The sequence below is a fragment of the Meleagris gallopavo genome, chromosome 1, assembly GCF_000146605.3.
Source record: "Meleagris gallopavo isolate NT-WF06-2002-E0010 breed Aviagen turkey brand Nicholas breeding stock chromosome 1, Turkey_5.1, whole genome shotgun sequence".
Lineage (NCBI taxonomy): Eukaryota > Metazoa > Chordata > Aves > Galliformes > Phasianidae > Meleagris > Meleagris gallopavo.
Window position 1 is genome coordinate 166,891,753 of NC_015011.2, and position 13,291 is coordinate 166,905,043.

General features: G+C 35.5%; 1 long non-coding RNA gene across 3 annotated transcripts in view; it reads right to left on the reverse strand.

Annotated features, from left to right (window-relative positions):
- Positions 1-3,751: 3,751 nt before the first annotated feature.
- The window catches only part of LOC104917530, a 34,942-nt gene continuing 25,402 nt past the window's right edge, over positions 3,752-13,291 (reverse strand). For 2 of the 3 annotated variants that reach the window (XR_004158627.1, XR_004158629.1), the window contains exon 3: positions 6,797-7,085. This is a non-coding gene — a long non-coding RNA (uncharacterized LOC104917530). Of the gene's footprint in view, positions 3,815-6,796; positions 7,086-13,291 lie in introns of those variants that run through there. The other variant, XR_004158628.1, reaches the window with a different exon arrangement.

Here is a 13,291-nt window from a genome sequence, read left to right on the forward strand (position 1 = left end):
ATATTTTTCAAATGTTTTCCATTTTTCCATTTGATTTATTTTTCCTCCCTTAACATAGTTTCCAAACATTAAGTAAATCAGAAAAAATCACTGTCATGATACTTCATTCAGATTCAGAGGACCAGGCAAGACTAGACAGATGTAATTTAAGAAAAAGATTTTTTTTTTTTTTTTCAAGTTCTAAAATACTATTTGGACTCCTTTACTGTGTTCTTACATTTGACCTAATGGAGTTTTTATCTTTGTTTTTCCCATGTGATAGAACTAGTATGTTATTACCTCTAATGACTTCTCTTGCACTTATACTTAGATATTCTGGTTTACCCTCTTGGTTCATCCAAACATCTTTTTAGTATGTATTTACCATGAGAATTCAAGACAATACTTTGAAATAGTCACTGTGCAAAATTTTGTTTCCTTTTGATAGACTGCTTCCTCTTTATGTAATGTCCCTCTTTAAGGTTAAGAACAATGGTTAAGATTCTTTGGCTATGGCTGCATCATCAAAGATATCTGCTCTAACATCAATATTGCCATTGTTTCAATACACCCCTTGATAACAACATGAAAGAAACTCTGTGCACTGATCAGAATTAAGTCAGAAAATGACTCTGCTTCTTGAGATACTGCTCCTGAAAGCAGTCATTGATGGGATTGTAAACTGTAGTCTTATTACTGGATGTACTTACGGCATTTATATCATGAATGTAAAAGAAAATAATATGGTTTTTCTGATATTGTTTCTGATCTATTACAGCAAACTCAGGTAAGGTCACTGGCAATGTAGTCTTTATTCTTTAGTTTCTATTAATTAATGATTTATTTATAATTAAATATTATTAATATTAATAACCACATTGCTATATCAAAAACAATACAACAAGAATATTATATTCATATTATTAATGACACAATTACTATTCTATTCCGCTCGCACAATTCAGTAATTGAGGAATCAATCTAATTGATATAATTGCTTCATCAGTCTGTGTTATAGTAAACTTCTGTGAATACGTTACCACTTGCATGTCTCATTCTGTATTTCCCATATGCTTTTATCTTAGTGTTACTTAATGTTACTGACATTTTTTTTAAAGTTACGTTTTTAATACGACTATTAAACTTCATTTAGTTTCTTAGCTTCCTTAAAGCAAAGGAATCTATCTTATTTTAAAGTATACAGAAAGATGTATAGTTTTCCTTTATTTCCATTTTTCCACATATTTTCATACTGGCAGCTTATGTTTTACTCTATAGATGGAGATATGTGGTTTTTAAGACTTCTTCATATCACACCAAAATGTGCTCCCCTCCATTTTTCACCATTCCCTCAATCTTGTTTAAAAAGCTTTAACCTTTTTAAAGTATCATACACTGGTTTCATTTCCGTTAAGATGAATATGCCATTTCTGTTACTCACACCCTCTATTCTGCCTTAATCATGTTCTTTTTGCATGGCCTTGCACAGAGGAGTAAAGATATTTTTATGGAAATCCTGGTCTTCAATTATCCAATTCTTACTTTAAACTTTGCTCCCGGAACCTATTAGCTAGCTTTCTAGACTCAGTAAATTCAGTCTTTCCCTCAGTTTCAAGGTCATAGAATTGCATTCTCCTGGACCTAGCTGACTGAATCAGCAGTTTTCCACAATACACTGCTGCCTTCCTTTGCCTATCAGACAAATACATAAAGTAAGGTTTCTTAAATATTGACAGAAGGTTCAAATTATCATATAGGTCCTCAACTTGCCTCCCAGTTATTTGCTGAACAGCAAGTGGAACTACTTTTGCTGAAGCTTCCCCAGTCTTGCATACAGCACTGGAATTACTGGTGTTACGGATACATTCACAGTCAAGAAATGCTTTACCTTATTACATCCTTCTAAAAATTTTAGATATATGACTCCAACATATCTTCAATCTAACTGCAGTAGTTGGATTTGGTAAGAAAGGAAAAACAAAATGATCGATTAACTAGCTATTATGGAGCTAGTTTACAATGTGGTTCTGTTGCACAGGAATATTTTACTACTATTTATTTAACCAAGGTTTTATGCTTAATGAGATGTTCTGCCTCTAGCATATATATATACACTGCATTTCCTGGGTGAGCAGGAAGTTTCATTCTACTTAAATGTTGCTAACACATGTGGACGGAAAATGGTGATTTTCAGTTTTAATATAACAATTTTTTTTCAAAATGATAAAATTCCTGCAACATTCCCAGTGTACAGACACACTTTAGGACTTTAATAGTGAAGTCTGTTGTCTATCCCAAGATGCAGCTTAGTTTAACACTTACCAAAGTTTTTGTAGGGAGGCAACTTGTTTCTGTGAATGCTGACTCTATTACCATCCTGTCTAGGATGTTAAGATGCTAGAAAAATGAAGAGGCCAGCTAAGATAGCATATGCAGAACTTCCATCACACCACCCTCTTTCTTTGTCCAGTCCTAATAGGGAACTACTTAAAATTTCTTATACTGTCTTGCAAATTGATCTGGAAGATTAAGGATTAAGTCACTCACAGTTCTCAGTAACTGATAAGCATGCAGAAACATTGCAGAGGAGGCTTTGGTCTCAGTAATAGGTGTTAAGCCTTGTGGGGCTTCTTAGTGTAACCTTTCCTTCCTCTTAAATGAAGGAGGGGGAAATAAGAGATCTACACTTGCTTGCCTAAGATGCTTACACGCTGGCACTGTCTCACTGTTGAAAATTCTCCGTCTGTGCAGATTCCATAAAATATAATCTTTTACAACTTGTTGGCCACTCCATGATTTATTTTAGAAGTATTTGTAAATGACTTTTTACATGGGTAGATAGTGATAGGACAAGGGGGAATGGTCTTAAACTGAGACGAGAGGTTTAGGTTAGATATTAGGAGGAAGTTTTTCACACAGAGGGTGGTGACGCACTGGAACAGGTTGCCCAAGGAGGTTGTGGATGCCCCATCCCTGGAGGCATTCAAGGCCAGGCTGAATGTGGCTCTGGGCATCCTGGTTTGGTGGTTGGTGACCCTGCACGTAGCAGGGGCATTGAAATTAAATGATCATTGTGGTCCTTTTCAACTCAGGCCATTCTATGATTCTATTTTAGGGAAATATTGTTCATTGGTCATCTACCTGAAAAAACATCAAGATAGGTGTAATAAATTGAGCAAATTTTAGAAAACTGAAATTCAGAACTCTTATCTTAATGTACTTGCCCAGTACGTGAGAAACTGATGAGAATTACAGCTGACGTTTGAGACAATGGAAGACAAATTGAGATCATACTCAAGCACAGATCCTAAAAAGCTACTTAACCCAGGATATAACAGGAATTCAACTGGAAATGAATTCCAGTGAACTCACAAACTTGAAATTGCTTTCAGATCTTTCAGCTGCATATGTTGGATTCAGAAGTCATCCAAAGGCTATTAGTGGCGAGCACATAAACACTGTCAATTCCAATACCATAACATTCAACCTTTATCCCCTGACTTGGTGCACTGCCACTCCTTCCCACATCCCTGTCCTATATCTGTTATTGAAAATGATGAATGAGTCAAGAAGAGAACGAAAGACTAATTACTATTTAAGAATTCTGCTGAAGGACAGGGAAGTACAGCGAGAGGAGTGTGCTGCACAGCTTATAGTATAAGAGGAAAAGGCAACTCCCACTGCTTTTGCTGGGAAACCTGAAGCACTGTGGGGATATTCTCCATATAGTGGAGATGCACCTCAGGAATATCGGCCAGAAAATAAAACACAGCATTTGACTTACATTTATTATTTCAGATGATGGCGCTTGTAGGGTTCTGCACCTCAGCAATGCCTGACAAATACAAGAGTGAATCAAAGAGGGATGATTATCCATTCCCTTTTCATTCCTTTATCTCATTAATAAAGGAAAATAATAAAGAGAGGAAATAAGAATTTAATATGGTGCAGAAAACATTACTATTAAGAAAACTTTCTCGGTAGCAGTAATAATCCTATCTTCAGTAATTAAAACATCAGTTGTACTCTTGAATGATAAATAATACATTACAAGCTCTTAAAAATCCTTCAGTAATAAAATCTCCTTCTTAATCAATAAACTAGGTATTCTGTGATAACTTACAAAATAAACACAATGAAAAAAAAAACAACTAAATGAATTGAAAGAACAAGTAACACCAAAGTTAAATCCAACCCTGATGCTAAGAGAAACAGACAAGTCTTTAAATGATAAATTTAAGCTCTGCAACACCTATCTCAAGACAGTCAGATGAAAGGAAAAAGGCAAGGAATACAGAGAGCTAACATGTCCTTAAGAAAAACAGCACACACAGGCAGACACTGAGGCTGGCAGAATCTTTCTTCTCCCTCATCTTAGAAGTTAATAAAAATCCTGTCTTTATGGAAAATAAGAACAGTACACATTTAGTCTACTGTGTAAATGGCTTTCTCACTAAAGAGGACAAAACAAAATTAAAAGCCCAAGGATGACCTGAGGATTTCATACATTTTCCATCTATAAATAACAAAATGATAGTCCTTACAGAATTATAAATTACACTGAGAACTGAACATTGCATACTCTCTTATTCTGATCATTTGATCTTTCCAGGTATCACAGAGCTTTTCTTTGGGCCCTCTGGGGTGTTATTCTTTGTAAGTAATACAGCTTTACAGTGTGATCTGGGTATTAGCTGACACACCAAGAAAAGAAACAGACAGGAGATGGCTGCAAAATTACTGAACTTTTACTATAATCTCACTGAGGTCATCTTTGTTCACTAGGATTTTAGTTATTTTAGTCAGTGACAGTTAAATTATTCTCTTATTCAGAAGAGACATGCACACTACACAATGCAGATAAGTCCTTTCTGTTCAGTCCTTATTACAGTAACTCATTGGAAAAGACTGACATTGAATTCTTAGATTAGTTTGCAAGTAACTTGGTGGACAACATTCTGCATAAGATAATGAATTCTAGAATTTTCTGTAACTTTAGATATGTAAAATCAAACAACTGTTTTAATTATAAGGAAAAAAATGTGATATTTGCAATCTACAGTGTCTAATTTATGTTCTTATCACATCTGACACATCCCAGGCATCCAATTTAAATCATTAAAACTCAAGCCTGCATGCTGCACTAGTAAAAGTCTGCACCAGAGGAGGTAGCAAGCTGTTGCTGCATTACTGCAACTGTATGATGTTGGCCCATCAGAGCAGAGTCAGAGGCAGATGTTGGTGGTATGGCAGAAGAGGTTGAATCTTCCCATCAATATTCTGATACATGTTGTTGCTGTGCGACAGATGGCAGCAAAGGAGCAGTCTGACACAATGGTGTTTGACATGGAAGTGTATATGGAGCAAAAGTGTGCCATAGTGTTCCTCCATGCAGACAAAAAGCCACCCATCGACTCAACACTTGCTGAACATTTATGGAAACCAAACAGTGGATATGAGCACAGTGAGGTGGTGGCTGGTGCATTTCAGCAATGGTGACAGCAGGTCATTTATTCTGGTGCAGATCTTTCTGAGAAGAAAGATGTTTTCATGGCTGGTGAAAACGCATAGCCAATGGTGGTGTCTATGTTTAAAACTACTGTCTATGTTAAAACTAGTAGCTGAGAACTTGCTCTATCAAATAGTGTTCTTGACTCTTTGTATCTGTTGCAGTTTCCATGGAAATAAATAGGAGGCATTACTTGTGGAGCGACCTACGTATATTTCCTTTACTAGAGTTCAAGCTTTCTGGTATTCGTTCTCTGAGACCATTACTTTTGTATTTTGATACTGAAATTATTTACAAAATGAATACAATTGTTTATAACAAGTCTTTACGTGTAGAAGAATCAACTCAGGCATTTTTCCTGTAACAAAATCACTAAAGCCCAGGAAACCTGCACTGAAGCATACGTGAATTTTGTAGTCCAACAGCCAGCAGTTTCTGAACTACTCACAATGAAATATTATTTGCCAAGAACAAAATTAACTCACAAGACCTCTCTATCCTAGGAAAAATGATATTTAAAACTGAGTCATCTGATCAAGTGATTCACAACAATGTTTATGACAGGAGGCAGATGATCCTTAAGGTCTCTGTGAGCAGAACTCACAAGACTTGCTGAAGCATTTCTCTCATGTATGCTGAGCTGTGATCTTATGGGTTCAATGAAAGTTCAGAGAGATTTTCACAGGGTATAAAATGTATATTTGCTTTGGTGCATATTGTCATTCATTTGCTGACTTTTTTTGTGCTAAGAATTCCCCTACCTTACATATAGAATAGTAAACCTGCCAGGGTTAAGACATGCACTGTGGATATTGGCAGGTTCAGCTGACAGCAAAGCCTCAGAATGGCTCAGCCTTTGCCCCCTGGTTCCCTGCCAGGCATGACCAGGGCCACTTTTTGACCACTTTATGGGGACAGTAGAGATGAGGGCTCCCAAAAGAGCACTGTGTTTTTTCTGGGGATGAAAATTAGTTGCACAGATGCAAGCTGTGTCATGCTATTTGCCTTCAGAGCTGAGGATTAGTCTTTGCTAGCACATATGTGGCTTACTCCAAACAAATAAAGATGAAATTCAGCTATGGACAAGTGAATATCGTCCTTACTGTCCACTTCAGAAATTATTTCTCCCTCATTGGTTTGTGTTAACAAGAGCTTGTGATAACATTTAAGTGGTCTTAATTAAATACAATGAATTGAATAGTAAGAAGTTCCAAAACAGTAAGCAGCAATTATTCTCCTATACAGAATAAATTCAATGGGCATCTCACTAACTTTCTTTTGAGATTACCAAGATTATGAAAGCTCCAAGTGGTGAACAAGAATGCCATCTGTTACACAGTTATAAATCTACTCCTCAGAAAAATGTTCCTGACTCTGTAAAAGAGAATAATCAATCATCTGAAATTGGAAAAGTTTTATCACCTTGTGACAGCTCAAAGGAAGTGAACTGTTGTGTGTGACGTGGTAGTTTCATCAGGCTGTGCAGCCTGGCAAACAATTTGACATTTCAGATGTTTCGCGACATTCAAATTCATACTCTCCATATCATATTTTCACACCACAATTTGTTGCACCTGCAAGAGCAATACATTCAGACCTGGAAGAAAGTGCCAGACACAAAAATAAGGAAATGTGAATTCCCAGACAGCTCTACGGAACTATTTCTGTATTCTCACTTATGTATTAAAATCTCTGCTGTCCTCCAGAGAAAAATCTCTTGCAGTTGTATTTATAGTATTAGTAAGTCTTGAAACCTACAGCAAGTAAACTACAGAAAATATTCTATTCTTAAGAAAATACATTTGTTCTTTAAGCAAGACTATGTGACTTGGAGTGATAATGGAATGAGCCCATAGTACCTCTAGAAGTTTAAACTTACTCCTAACCTGGGTGACTAATTAGAATTTTGTCTACTTTAGAGTGGCTTGCATGTCTTTGGGTATTGCTGACATTAAGGAGCTTATTTGCATATCTGACAAAATGGATGCTTCCCATTAAAGTTATACAGACAAGACCTGTAGTTTGTTATTCTCAGTTGCAGTGAAGATAAGTTTTTCATGTGCAATACAACATTATTTCTTAAGTACAAAGGCTACTATATGAAAACAAAAATTGTTTTTGGGCTTTCAGTTTTCCTTGAATGGAAACACCACCAGGAATCTCAAAGAACTGGTAGGCACAAGTGCTTTTATATCTTTTTCCCAGTCACTTGTTACCCTTTTTGTGGTTAGTTATATACTGGAGTAAAGTGGGACGGATGCACCAGAATCACAAAGTAAATTCAGAGCCTGGGGTCCAGGGCTGCAGGAGAAATTGAGAGATCTTGGCTAAGGGTTCTGAAAAGCCCGAAAGGCTGGAAGTTCTTTACAGACGTGAAGAAAATGAATGCAGTCCCTCTGCTGGAGACAAATTATTCAAGAATGTCTGCTGTCATCCTCTCATGTGGATCTATACCAAACAAGAAAACTTCTAGAAACTTAAAAAAAATTATTTAAAAAAATAATTTGCATGTTTTTAATTTCTAGGTGTGTGTGATCCTTTCTGTGACACAAGAGTAATCATCATCAAGGCCAAAATAAGTCCTGCAGAAATTCTGTTCTCATTATAATTTATGCTTTACAAGGAGCAGAGCTTTCAGGAAAAGTCCTTTAACATTATCTTTAATGTTGTTCTCAGGAAAAGTATTTCATGTCCTCTGTGCTGGAAGAGGCACTGTCTGTGACAGCATAAAGAAGCAGCTCTATTCAAATACATAAAAGCATATGAATTGGTATAACCTTTTCTCTTTTTCCTGTGCTTGCTTCTACTTTTCTTAAAATACTAACTACTTCCAGGAAGAATGCTGCTCTCTCTTTACAGGCATACTCCCAGTTCACATAGTAGATTTAAGTACAGTCACAAAACATACAAACACAGATAACCCCATTCTCGAGTGCAGTCCATTGCTGGCTGAGAACCTTGAAAAGTAGTGCATTAGCCTTGTTAAATGATTACATACATTATATAGAGATATAATGCTCTTCCGTGAACCTTTTTTGAATAGTGAGCTGAAAATATATTGAAAAAAAAAACAACAGCAATGGAACTAGACACAGAGGCTAGAGATGAAAATAAGCCCTTGTGTCTCCTCTTCCTCATTTAAGTGATTCATCACAGATAGGATTTCAAAAATCTGAAAGAATTATTTGGTGTTCAATCTAGAAAGTCTTGATTGTGCCTTTTTTGAAAAGACACATATAACTAAACTGCAAATTTGAAATTCACTTCCCTTTTCTGCAATGAGGCAAGCAAGATGCATTCCTATTTATACTACCTCATGACATGTTTTAAATGTCTCTCCTTTTCTGATGAATTTTTTGTATCAGACAACACAGACTGATGTGCTGCTTTTGCACTGCAGTCCTTGACATAACAGCGTTACTACATATTTTTATTTACACAGAAGAAAACAAATTCATTTAAAAATGTATTAGACACATAAGGAAATCATCAAAACACATGTAAAGCAGAAGCCTTTTTAGGTGATGTTAACTTCAAATGTTTAGGCAGGAATTACCTTTATGTTTCTTCAGCAGCTGTGACAAAGCAGTAATGCAAAAACACAGGAGATGAAGGACATAGCAAGATGTATAAGTACTTTTCATCAATATGGTACTTATTGGATTAAACTAATAGGAAAATACCTCATCTTTCCATTAGTTGTACAAATAAATGAAGTAATAAATAAAGAAACAAAAGCTAGAATTGCATGTAAAGTACATACACATTCCAAAACATACTGAGAATAAGATCTCTCATTTAACATCTATGCACCTTTTATACCTCAAAGTTGATTTTTTAATATAAAGTATGTTAATAGAAATGGAAATAAGCAGTTAATACTAAAGCCTAAATTTACATTAAATTTGATTTACATCACTGGATCAAATACTGCAATGTGAACAGTATGATTTGTATTTTGCATACTTCTGCATTTTAAAGATCCTACTTTGAGGAAATGGAAAACAGTTTTGGTTAAGGACAAAGAACAAGCACATTACAATCTCCAGAAAGCATGTCCCTGGTTTCTAAAGTCATTTTTTGGACTAACAAGGGAAAAAACATCCACAGAACATATGTATTATCTGTTATTTTAAACTCAGACAGATTATTTGCTGATCAGTTACTGAGAATATTGCCTAATGTGCCCATCAATTTTTGTAGCCTGAGATTTCACCAGAGAGCCTACCCAGAAGATAAAAAAAACTTGGAATATTTTATCAGGAAGCTCTAATAACTGGTATCTGCTACCTACACACCTGTTACTGTTTTATTTACAATTTGGACTATAAACTACGAGCAACTGACAAGTTCCAGAGCTTTTGCATCCATTTGACAGTTTATGAAAACAGAATTAGACATGTAAGGGCTATTACCTAAACTATTCCTTGTAGATTTAAAGAAAACTACAGGTCATTCTGAAGTACGAGTCCTGATATGCTGTTAGGAAAGATTCTTTGTTGCTTATGTGCATGCTCAGATTGTTTACTACCTGCATTACAGATTAAACTCTTCAAGAGAAGAACTTACCTCTTGGTATGGTGACTTCTCATGTAAATATTTCTTCAGGAAGAGAAAAAGCTGCAATTAAGACTTTTCTAAGTTCAAAGTTCAAGGTTCAGGAAAAGTCCGTGCAACTTTCTAAGTACAATTTTGTTATGAAATTTTTCCAAATATCTAACCTAAATCTCCCCTGGTACAACTTGAAGCCATTCCTTCTTGTCCTGTCACTGTTACCTAGAAGCTGAGGCAGATCTCCACCTCACCATTACTTCCTCTCAGGCGGTTGTAGAGTGCAACAAGATCACCTCTGAACCTCCTCCAGACTGAACAATCCCACTTCCCTCAGCCGCTAACCATAAGACTTGTGCTCCAGACCCTTCACAGCTCTGTTGCCGTTCTCTGAACATGATTTAGCATCATGAACTTCACCTTGTACAAGGGCTGCTCTGAAAGTACATATTACTCGAATCAGAAAGAAAAAGCTGAATAAAATTCCCCAGAGACTTCAAATCATCTACCAGTGTTCCAATCTATTTCAAGATGGGAAAATTGTCTTGTAAATGTTCTCATTTCATTTCAGCTGTGAAATATCAAAATATGAAATCAGACATATAAAAGAGATAAAGTCTCCACAATATATTTTAAGTATAGTATATTAAATACTGAGAAGAATCTTAGTGATAAAAAGTGAAGTAAGCAAACTTGAGAGACAGAGATGGAAAAAAGGGAGATAGATGGTAAAATGGGGAGATAAATTGTCAAAGGAATGTTGAATAAAGTCACAAAAAGATCGACAAGATACTGAAAGATGGAATCTTCTGACAAAGCAAAGGAGAAAAGAATTTAGCTTTCTGCAGCCTTTGATTTTCTTCTTTTACGATCTAGCCATTTATATGCTTCACTTCCTCAAGAAATCAAAAATCATAGTTTACTTCTAGGTAATTTCAATTTTGAATTTTCTTCTGAGTTAAAGTCATATTTTAGTTAGTATCTGAGCATTTTTGATACAGAAAGACAATCATTTTAGTGTTACTAATATAGCAGGCACTTCAGATGTTCTCAATACGGCTAAGGGAAAATGACCTTATCTTCCACAAACATGGCTAAGATCAGTTAACAAAACAAGTCAGCAGCTATAATTCATAACACTATCAGTTCTATAAATGTTTAACTAGACACAAAATTAATGAAAAATAAATGCTAAAAAATTAAGTATGCATATATGATTCTTATAGCTAACAAATGTTCATATCTTAGTGAGAATCATTTGTTTTATAGCTAATGCCAACACTTAACACATATCACACTCCACTTAAAAAATATTGAAGTTTATACTTCACTTTCTTATACAGAAGTACTTCACTCACCACAGAAATGTAAGCAACTATGGCATGAAATGCAGCAGCTGTTAAACAGCTTCTGGCAGGTATACAGAGAGGTTTAATGAGAAGACTGCCCCAGGTAGCCAAAGTTACAGATGAACTACATAGTGAGAATATTCTTACCCAAGCTGAAAATGTGACCAAGATATTGAATTAACTTGTTATTGAAACTGTCATGATAGTTTTATCTTGGCTTAATAAAGGAAAATGTGTAATCACACTCTGTCACTGTCTAAATCATCTGTTTCCCATCACTTTCCATTCTTCTTACAATAGTTTTTGAGCTTCTTGGTCAATTCCAACCATTCTACAAACACACAGAGGTCTTAGAAATCATATATTCCTATGAACTCTATGAAAATGATACAGAAGACAGATGAAAGCCCCGTAATGTCTCCACTGAGAAACTGCAATTGTCAAGAAGATTATCACCTCTCACTAGATACTAGAAGACCTGAAGGAGAGAAACACTTTCTAAATGCCTCTGTTAAGGAAAAATCTCAATTGTCTCATTAAACATCTAAGAGAATCAACTTTGAGAAATAAATTTACTTGAAAGCCAGATGAATTTAATTCCAAGTCATGAAAACAATTACAAGCTGTAAGATGTCAGGACCTGAGATTTGTATCTCACGCAAAATGCATTACTTTTCACAAGAAGAAATAAATCTCTCAAAACTATTCAAAGAAGAGGGCATTTGTAGCTCAGATAATTTTCCTGTGCTGTTTGATGGAGGCTTGGGTTTGTATTATACAATATATCCAGCTTTTCCTTTCAATTGTTCTTTCAATACTATTTACCCATACTTAAGTACATTTCTCCTTGAAACTCCTCCATACTAACAATAGTCTGTCTTATTACAAATTACATACCTGTGTAATTGCAAATCTACTACAAAATGGACAAATATTTTATTTTAAAATTATTATTGGAGCCTTATAGTTACAACTAAAAACTAATATGCAACTTGCTTTCACCACTGAGTTTTCAAGCAGGAAAAAATTTGCATGCCATTTGGGAAAGCCATAGAAGCTTAGAAAAGAGATTTTAAATGGCTCCTTCTAATACTGGGCTTAATATGGATCCTTTTATTTTTAATTTAACTCCATGCAGTGACTCTTACATTCAGAGAAATTTTAGGGTCATTTGTTTTTTTCATTATGTAACGGAAAGAAGGTCTGCACTTCATATGTGAATATCACATTTGTTTAGAAGATAAACAGACTTTCAGCCTAGGCAAGGTTGAATCAATTCTGAATATGCCTTGCAACCAAGGTTACCAAAATTTTAACTGACTGCAAACTTTCAGGACTCTATGGCATACAGTTACTACAGTTCACGCATTCGGATGTAGCTATGCATGCCAATTTTCACCTTACCAAGCACAGATAACAGATAGATCCCCTACACAGACAGTAGAGAGAGGCAGACTCTGCCACAATGTGATTCATCACCTCCTCAAGAATGTATTTAAGCTAGAATGGTAAAACCACTTGTATCTCTATAATAAACGTAGCCTAGGTGACTGGTGTAGATGCAGTCAAATCACATTCCTGTTGTAAGAACTTATGCGCTCATTCTGATGCATGATTAAATTTTCAGTGCAATCACCTGGCAGAGACATCAAATATCTTCCACTAAATCATTTGATAATGAGTCAGTAACATACTGCTATCAAATTGGTAATTTTCCTGCAGGCAGTGAAATTATCCAAGAGAGAACATATTTGAATCCATGTAGTAAGAGGAGTTCTGTATGCATGCAGTTACACACTCCTTATTTGTTCAAGTTTGCTAGATTCAAATTCCAGTCAGTTGAAGCTTATTTTGGTAATAGTTCCTCAGATGGAAAGTTAGTATCAGGCTGTCAAATCAAAAA